This window comes from Capra hircus, chromosome 2 (assembly GCF_001704415.2).
Source record: "Capra hircus breed San Clemente chromosome 2, ASM170441v1, whole genome shotgun sequence".
Lineage (NCBI taxonomy): Eukaryota > Metazoa > Chordata > Mammalia > Artiodactyla > Bovidae > Capra > Capra hircus.
In genome coordinates, this window is record NC_030809.1 from 114772274 (window position 1) to 114781797 (window position 9524).

The 9524-nt window shown below is 40.0% G+C and overlaps 1 pseudogene; it reads left to right on the forward strand.

Moving 5' to 3' along the window:
* On the forward strand, window positions 1339-3730 carry LOC102187629 (annotated as a pseudogene).

The window sequence follows — 9524 nt, forward strand, 5'->3', positions numbered from 1 at the left end:
TTTCACCTCTTAGAACCGTCTTCAGACATATAGATATTCATTCCTCTTCATAGATTCCAAGCTTGATAGGTCTAGCTCCTCTAAATAAGCTCCCTACTTCTGCTTGAAACGTTTATCAGAATATTGATATTTCCACTTTATTGTACCTTGTATCTCCCCTTAAAATTGAGAAAGCTTACCCTGCAAAAAATCCCTTAAGCCTAACAATTCATTTATTAATTATTTTGCATAATGCAAAAGCCTGCTTGGAAGGCGCAAAGGCTTGGTAGTGTGAGTTCAGGGAGGGGAGGGGAAAATTAGGGATAGGAGGGTATAGGGGCCCTGTGGGGTGTGCCAAGGTTGGTGAGTGTAGTGAACTGCATCTGAGAAGAGGACCATAAAGGGGAGCTGGGAGACCGGCAGGAAATGGAACTTCAGTTGCGTGGTTCAAAAGGTTTTTAATGAAAGGGCTACTTACAGAGACAGGGGTGGCAAAAGGGGAAGCAATAAAGGATGCCCATGCCCGCAGACACCAGCAATAGAAGGAAGTCATCGTCACCTGTCACAGCAGAGAGGACATGGAGCCACGAGAGTAAGAGGCCACTTGGGCAGGAACTACGATACTGGAGGGTGCAGCCACTGTAGACTAGAGCGGCTCAGAGTAGGGAGGGAGATGGGAGGAGATACTCCCTCTAACCTGCTGCAGGAGCCACAGATTGGCCACAACCAACCAGAAGACCACTAGCCGGGGAACCAGAGTGATACAGTCCAGGAAGCCAGCTTCCCGCAGAACTGGATGAGCAGGGGAGAGAGGGGATTTGAGGTGGCGGTAAATGAAGAATGACATGCAAAGAGGAAAACCAACTTCAAACACACGTGAAAGCATAAAATAGAACATAGCTCCCAATCTACTCATAACCCAGCTTTAATCATTGTTAGTATTTTATATGTGGGGGAATGGAATACGGGTACACCTTATTTTATTGCACTTTGCTTTATTGTGTTTCGTATATACTGCATTTTTACAAATTGAAGGTTTGTGGTAATCCCGTGTTGAGCAAGTCTATCAGCACCATTTTTCCAAAAGCATTTGCCTATTTCCTGTTTCCATGTCACATTTTGGTAATTCTTGCAAAGGTTTTAGTTATTATCATATTTGTTACGATAATCTGTGATCAGTGATCCTTACTGTAACTATTATATGTTTTGGGGCATCACGAGCCACGCCTGTGTAAGATGAATAGTGTGTGATGTGACTGCTCCTGCAACCAGCTGTTCCTCATCTCTCTCCCCCTCCTCTGGCTCCTCTATTCCCTGAGGGACAAGAATGTTGAAATTAGGCCAATTAATAATTCTACAATGGCTTCTAAGTGTTTCAGTGAAAGGAAGAGCTGCAAGTTTTTCACTTCTGATCAAAAGTTAGAAATGATTAAGCTTAGTGAGGAAGGCATGTCGAAAGGTGAGACAGGCCAAAGCTAGACCTCTTGTGCCAGTTGGCCAAGTTCTGAATGCAAAAAGAGAAAAGTTCTGGAAGGAGATTAAAAGTGCTACTCCAGTGAACACATGAATAAGTGAAGCAGCCTTATTTAGGCTAAAAGCCTGACTAGATCAGCCACAACTTACCTTAAGCCAAAGCCTGATCCAGAGCAAGGCCCTAATTCTCTTCTGTTCTATGAAGGCTGAGAGAAGTGAGGAAGCTGCAGAAGAGAAGTCTGAATCTACCAGAGGTTGGTTCACGAGGTTTAAGGAAAGAAGTCATCTCCATAACATCAAAGTGCAAGGTGAAGCAGCAAGTGCTGATGTAGAAACTTCAGCAAGTTATCCAGAAGATCTGGCTGAGATAACTAATGAAGGTGGCTTGGCTTAGATGAAACAGCCTTGGAAAAAGATGCCATCTAGGACACTCATAGTTAGAGAGGAGAAGTCACTGCCTGGCTTCAAAGCTTCAAAGGACAGACTGACTCTCTTGTTAGGGGTTAATGCAGATGGTAACTTTAAAAGTCAGAGCCAAAGCTCATTTACCGTTCTGAAAATCTTAGGGCCCTTAAGAACTATGCTAGACCTACTCTGCCTGTACTTTGTAAATGGAACAACAAAACCTGGATCATATCACATCAGTTTACAACATAGTTTACTGAATATTTTAAGCCCACGATTGAGACCTACTGCTCAGAAAAAAAGATGCCTTTCAAAATATTACTTCTCATTGATGATGCGCCTGTTCAAAGAGCCCTGATGGAGATGTACAATGAGATTAATGTTATTTTTATGCCTGCTAATACAACGTCCATTTTGAATCCATGGATAAAAGAGGAGTTTTGACTTTCCAGTTTTATTGTTTAAAAACTATATTTTGTAAGGCTATCGATGCCTTAGAAATTCCTTTGTTAGACCTGGGCAAAGTCAACTGGAAACCTTATGGAAAAGAGCCACCATTCTAGATGCATTAAGAACAATCAGAATTCGTGGGAAGAGGCCAAAATAAACAGTGCCAGGGGGTTGGCTGCAGTCTTCATGGCTGACTTTGAAGGGCTCAAGACTTCAGTGGAAGAAGTAACTGCAGATGTAATAGAAGTAGCAAAAGAACCAGAGTTAGAAGGGAAGTCTGAAGACGTGAGTGAACTGCTGCAATCTCATGATGAAACTTTAATGGATGAGAAGTTACTTTTCATGGATGAGCAAAGAAAGTGGTTTCTTGAGATTGAGTCAACTCCTGGTGAAGGTGCTGTGAAGGTTGTTGAGATGATAGCACATGATTTCTAATATTCCATAAACTTGGGTGATAAAGCAGGGTTTGAGACGATTGGCTCCAATTCTGAAAGAATTTCTACTCTGGGTAAAATGATATCCAACAACATTGTTTGCTATAGGAAAATCATTTGTGAAAGGAAGAATTAATTGATTCACAAACTTCATTGTTGTCTTCATTTTAAGAAATGGCCATAGCCATTCCTACCTTCAGCAACCACCATCCTGATCAGTCAGCAGCCACCAACATCAAGGCAAGACCCTCCACCAGCAAAAGGATTATAACTCACTGAACTTTCAGATGATGGTGAGCATTTTTTAGTGATAAAGTGTTTTTAAATTAAGGTATGTACATTGTATTTTCAGACATAATGCTATTGCCATTTAACAGCCTACAGTCTAGTGTAAACATAACTTTTATATGCATTGGGAAACCAAAAAGTCGTGTGATTCACTTTATTGCAACGTTTGCTTTATTACACTGGTCTGGAACCAAACTCTCAATATCTCAAAGGTCTGCTTGTATACTTTACACTGCATTGTTCAAAAGAATCCAATTCCCTATGTTAAACCTCTTATGGATTGAAAAACAGAGCAGTTTCTGCTTGTTACACTGAATCTTATTGAAAGCCATGTTCGAACTAGTTATCCTCTTTCTATTTGAAGAAGTTGGAAAGCTAAAAGCTATATATTTCTTAGGCTGCTTTGCAGCTAGGATTCTGGATGTGAATTCTGCTCTACCTTTAAAGTGCACTTCCATGGAACTTGGAAGTTAGGCTTTAGGTGGCAGCTGTCTCCTTACTACTGTGGAGGAAGCAAGTTCTGCCAGATGCAAGTGCTGGCAGTTGTTAGACTGTGTGCTCCACTGTGGGGACACCATCTTCTTGGGAGAGGAGAGCTGGTAGCAGGGGCAGTGGTGGAAGCTGGGACATCTTCAAATCCCAGTGATGGCATTAGGACCTATGTCCAGTCTAGCAGCAGCCTCCTGACTTCTACTCCCTGAACCTTTCCATTGTTTAAAACAACCCAATTCCCTTGTCCCTTGAGAGATTGTATTAAATCTCTCACTGACTGGAAAACTTGCAGCAGCTTGTTTGTTGCACCAAATTCCAACCCTTAAGTAGCAGTTTACTTTGGGAAGTTAATTCAGTTCTAAAGAAGCAAGGAAACTCAGAATTTATGTGAAAAAAGATGGAGGTTTGTTGAAACCCAGGAAGCGTTCTGTGATCTTGAAATGTAAAGAAAAGGTGATGGGAGAATTAATTTCCAAATGATTAGGCCATATTGATTAATAAAATTCTCGCAGGGCCCCTCAGAAAAGGTATGTTCTGGAGATAAGAATAGACCAGGTGCAGGAGAGCAAGAATGGAACCCTTGGCTGAGGCTCAAGGAATGTGGTTTGGAGAATATCAATAGGGTGCTCGGTAGTGAGGGTTGCTAAGTTGAATAGATTCCATGTAACATTACTGAAGACATTACCTTGCCCACCTGAATCAATGATGAAAGTCATGGGATGAAAGTGTTTGCACTGCACTGTTAACAACGTGGATATGCTAAGGCCAGTGTGACTGAGATGCTCAAGAACCTTAAACTCATCTAGAGTGAAATGACCCATATGATGGAAGGCCCCAAGGGTGGTCTCCATAACTACCCTGTGTCAAGTTGAAGCAGGACTCAGTTTTTCCTTGAAATCATTGTAAAAAAATTTACTTGCAATAAAGCATTCATGAACAATGAAGATTTTACTGATGGTTTCATAGGAGAGACTGAAGATGTGACTTACATGGCAGATGCCAGAGCACTTCATTAGAACAAAACTGCTTTACACTTCTCTCTTTCCCTAGGTCTTGCACTTGGCCACGAGGCATAAAACTGACTTCTCTCTTACTTTCTAGATGCAAGTTAGAGTCTTAGCAAGTCTACCATAGACACCGGTGGGCACCTTTGGAGGTGGACAGAGGAGGGTTGGGGCAGTGATAACACAAGTAGGTTCCTGACATGAGATTAGGATGAGCTCTCCAATCACCTCCTCTAACTTCTTTTATATATTTAAGTAGATTACAGGGTCACATCAAGACCTTTGTGAGTTTTTCTCTCCAGCTGTGAACCGAGATAATAGCATTTCAGTCTTATCTCCTCTCTGATCACCATTCTTTTCAGATTGTGTTAGTCCCTAGTTGTGTCTGACTCTTTGTGAACCCCTGGACTGTAGCTCACTAGGGGTCTCTGCCCGTGGGATTCTCCAGGCAAGAATACTTGAGTGAGTAGCCATTTCCTTCTTCAGGGGATCTTCCCAACCCAGGGATTGAACCTGTGTCTCCTACACTGCAGGTAGATTTTTACTGTCTAAGCCACCAGGGAAGCACTCTTTTCAGATTATCAGGAAACTATTTCCTGTTTCCTGACAATAAGTGCATAATGGCAGTTGCCTTAAAAAAAGAACACAACACCAAAAAACTGCTTCAGTGGTTTTTGTAGGTGAGAAATTGTACTGAGGCTTCAGCTCTGTAAGTCCTGGAGACTCTCAGTTCACCCTATCAGCAGCCATGGGCAATAGCTTCCTACATAATTGCCACATAAGTGCTTCAATAATAAAGTTTAAAGTGTCTGCTAAAAATGGAATTACATAAGCAATATAGTATTTCTCCATTTATAAGTTTATGCCATGCTTTAACTTGTGTTTTCTCACTTAATTCACTGAGCACACCTTAAGATAAGTATTATTAGCCATATTTAACAGCTGAAGAATCTGGGGCTGAGAGAGGTTAATTCATTTGTCTGGGCCATAGAGCTAATACTGAAACAGAGTCAATCACAGGTCTGAGTTAAAAGTGTGTGTGTATATACGTGTGCTGTTGGGGGCCAAGGAAGGGACAGAGGAATCACAGTCCCCTTCAGCACTCTCCAATAATGATTTCTTTTTTCAATAGCCCAAACTGAAGGGAAAATGTTAGTTTTCATCATAGTTGAGACTATGATGAAAAGACATAATATGGGACAGGGAAACAATATGATGAAATATGTCAAGAAAGTAATTCATTGTAAGTAATAATCACTTTACCATAACTGCTAGTTATTATACAATTAGTGTTATATGCAATGTTAAAGACAGTTAGAAAACACAGATTAAGAAAATGGAAACATTATGTTTTCGCTAACCAGAGGTTACCCCATTTCCACCTCAATCCACATATTAATACTTCCAGGGCAGTGTATGTATTTACATATACATATGTATTTTAACAGAAGGAGAGAATACTGCATACATTGTTAACTGAAAAGAGCTGTTTACAAAACAATTTCCATATTTCTTTGACAATAAATCTGCTTGCTGGCTCCCCTACCAAACTATGTGTTTATGACATCTCCTCCTCTGCTAGGCCTGCCTCCAAGCTCGCTGTCTTCCTTGTAATGGTAGAATCTGTCTATGTTCTTTTCACAATAGCATCTTATCTCTGAGTGAAAGTTTTCATTTCCTCTTCAAAGTAGAAACATGAAAGGCCATGGGATTTAAACAAGAATTTAGAATTACATGAAATACCATAAACTCTTTATCTGAAGTCCAAATTGTGTATATGCACACACACATGCGTGTGCACGTACTGTGTGTTAACAAGATGGAGAGAAATGACGAATGCGTGGTGTGGCATTAGGATTCTGCCTCTCTCTGTATGGTTTCTGAAATTACAATTCTGTTCAGTGGTAATTAATACGAGAAATGATGACTTAGTGCCCCCACCCAAGATCTGACATTATTACCTCTGGATTGTTGCCTAAAACAGATTCATCTATATCAGCGTTATTTCAAAGTAGGGGTAAGAATAATTCCCATATTGCAAGTCCTTAAACAACGACATCCCGCTACTTTCTTTTATCAGTCTCTGAAAGGTTGAGCTAAGTCTTGTTGTATGGGACAAGTTTCTCTCTGGAAGATGAGGTCAAGGTAGCGTCACCACTTGTCTTTCTGATATTCTACTTTATACACTGTTTTTCTTCCTGGAACATAGAACCCTGCTTTGTTAGGCTTTATCGGTGGAAAAATTATCTCCAAAATTTGTTCTTGATGGGAAAAATGTGCTATGGAAAATTTTTTTCAAGTTAAAAGTCATAGCACATATACCACCCGAGGATTATCAGGCTTAATAAATGGTGCGCTTATGCACAGTAATTGACAGTTGATACTTTTATCTTCAAAGATATAACTACTGATTTTTTTTTTAACTATGTACGAACCCTGTTAACTAGTCTTACAATTTTTTCTTGGAGTCTTCCTATTTTATCACATTCTGATTCTTTATAAATTAATAAAGATAACAATGGGGAGAAGATTAGATATAAGTATTGGAGGTTTCCCAATGAGTAAACTGATATATGTGCAGTTGGCCAGAAAAGGCAATAAATGTTAGAAGTAAAAGAAAAAGAACAGCATGTGCAAGGTCTAGATGAGGGGCTTGACCTTGAGTCCTCTGACTCCAAGGTCAGGGCTCTTTGCCCCAATATGCAGTGATTCACTGTTGTCAGTTCTTTAAGTCTGTGGCTACAAATGAGTGCTTGGTAATGATGAAAAGTGTTGAAATATGTTCTTGAGGGTGATTGTGAAACTGCCTTCCACATGTTGTAAAGATTGGGTATCTTTTTTAGCGCAGGGTAGTTTGAGGTCTGAACTCATGTTGGGGTGTGGTGGACAGGAGGGGCTGAGGATCACGAGATTTATCTCTGTCCTTTCCAAATACTACAATCTGTTAAATGTGACACAAAACTGAGCCCAGTGAGAGATCTGTTTCCTCAATGGGGCGGAACAGATACGATCTTCCCTCCCCTCCCAGAAAAGCAACCATACACTTTAGGGAGTAGGCAACATTTTATAAGTACAGACGTAGCTGAAAAGGAGCACCTAGCTAAAAGATCTAATGATTTTGATGGCTGTTTCTCTTTGACAAAGTTCACAAGGAGCTGAGAAGCCACAGAATAAGAGAACTGAAAAAGTGACTGCAATCGAGACAAATGTGGGTTGTTTAGTATTTACTTCTGTCAGTACATTAATCATGTCTTCTTATATTTCACGCTAAAGTTATACTAAAAAAAAAAGCCCTAATGATAACATTGATGCATTGTCCTTCCTTGTGAGTATAAAGACTTAATTTGATGAATAGAAGTTAAGAAAATGTTTAATCTTCCATTATTGTATAATGATTGAGATTCATCATCTGTTCTACAACAATAATAATTTATCATGAATGAGCATGCCTATAAAATTATGGAGGTATATGACAGAAATTGGCTTCTTTTTCCTAATTCACGAATGTTGACCTTACCCTCTTTTAACTGACCTATGCTTTTATCTTGAAGATTACTCTTTATATTTCAGATTTCCCCCACCCACACCTTTCAATGCTCTCATTAATTCTTCTTGGAGGGACTGGAAAAATAGAAGAGGACAGAGACTTGTCAACATCTCAAGCACTAAATTTTCTCATTTCCATTTAGCAGCCCTGGAGCAATTTATCTATTTCCTTTATTTCCCATTTAGTGTCCTTGGAGGTTTTATAAAGAACGTTTGAAAGCTGGTTTTCTATCTAGCTAACCTTGATCTGATGTTTTGAATTAGGAATAAAGTTTTTGGAGTTGGGGCTGCCTACAGAGAAGATGTGACTGTATAGTTGAGGTAAGTCAGGGTGGTACATTGGGTTTTCATTATACAATATATTCTTCAAGTTCCCATTTTAACCTTGAGAGAGCACAGAGAGATTGAGACAGTGGACAATCCTACACTACTATTTTGGCAACTTTGTTGTCTCTACAGAGAGGGAGTTCTTTCCTTGAGCTTAAGCAGGAACCAAGAGATGGAAAGGCATGATAGAGTTAACAGTGATCTGAGTGGAGGAACAAATAGTCCCTTAGGGAAATCACCAATGAAGTTAGATGGAGAGGTGTTGGGACATCCCTGGGGAGAGAGGAAATACCTGGAAGGAATGAGGTCTGTTGGCAGAGGAGTGATTCTGTCTGGACATTGATGATTTAATTTAACTTGGAAAAAAGTTTCAGTTCTATGAACAAGTGGATCTGAGGTCAGAAAGAACTTCCTGGGCAGAGGAAGGGGGGAATGCTTTTCCTGAAAACCAAGCTACTCCAGGATTGGATAATGAAAGGTATCAATGGTCATAAAGAAGTTTATATGGTGCAGCATAATCTGAGGAAAAGGCCAGCTGACCTGCCTGTAAGCTAAGTTATGAGAGCCATAACAGAGAGCATATGTGCCCCAAATCCAGGGAATTAAAAAAATTCAAATGCACAAAATGTCCAGGTGATTAAAAAAATCCTGTATCCATGTGCCTTTCATGGTAATATTTCCTATATTTGTTTCAGATCTCTTTTTTAAGTGATACAGATACAGTCAAAACCTCTTTCTGGTGCTTTTTGATTAGGTTCCCCTACACAGAGATACCATTCTTGTGAGATCAGTGTCCATTCTTCCTTCCTGTGTTTTTGTCCTCTTACTGGGTGTGTGCATACCTGGAGAGAGTCTTCACTTCCACACACATGATATCATGCTGTACACACACCCTCAGAAACTTGCCCCCCCTTTTTTTTTTCACTCAGCATTGTTCTCAACATTTATACATGTTGAAATATACAGTTCGGTTTATTTAAACTGCTGTATAGTATATTGTATGACTAGATCACGACTTATTTGTCCATCTCCCTATTGATGAATTAGGTTGCTTCCAGTATCTGGCTGCTAAAGCCAATCCACAATGAACATATTTCTGCATGTCTTCTTGGGCATTTATGTAAGA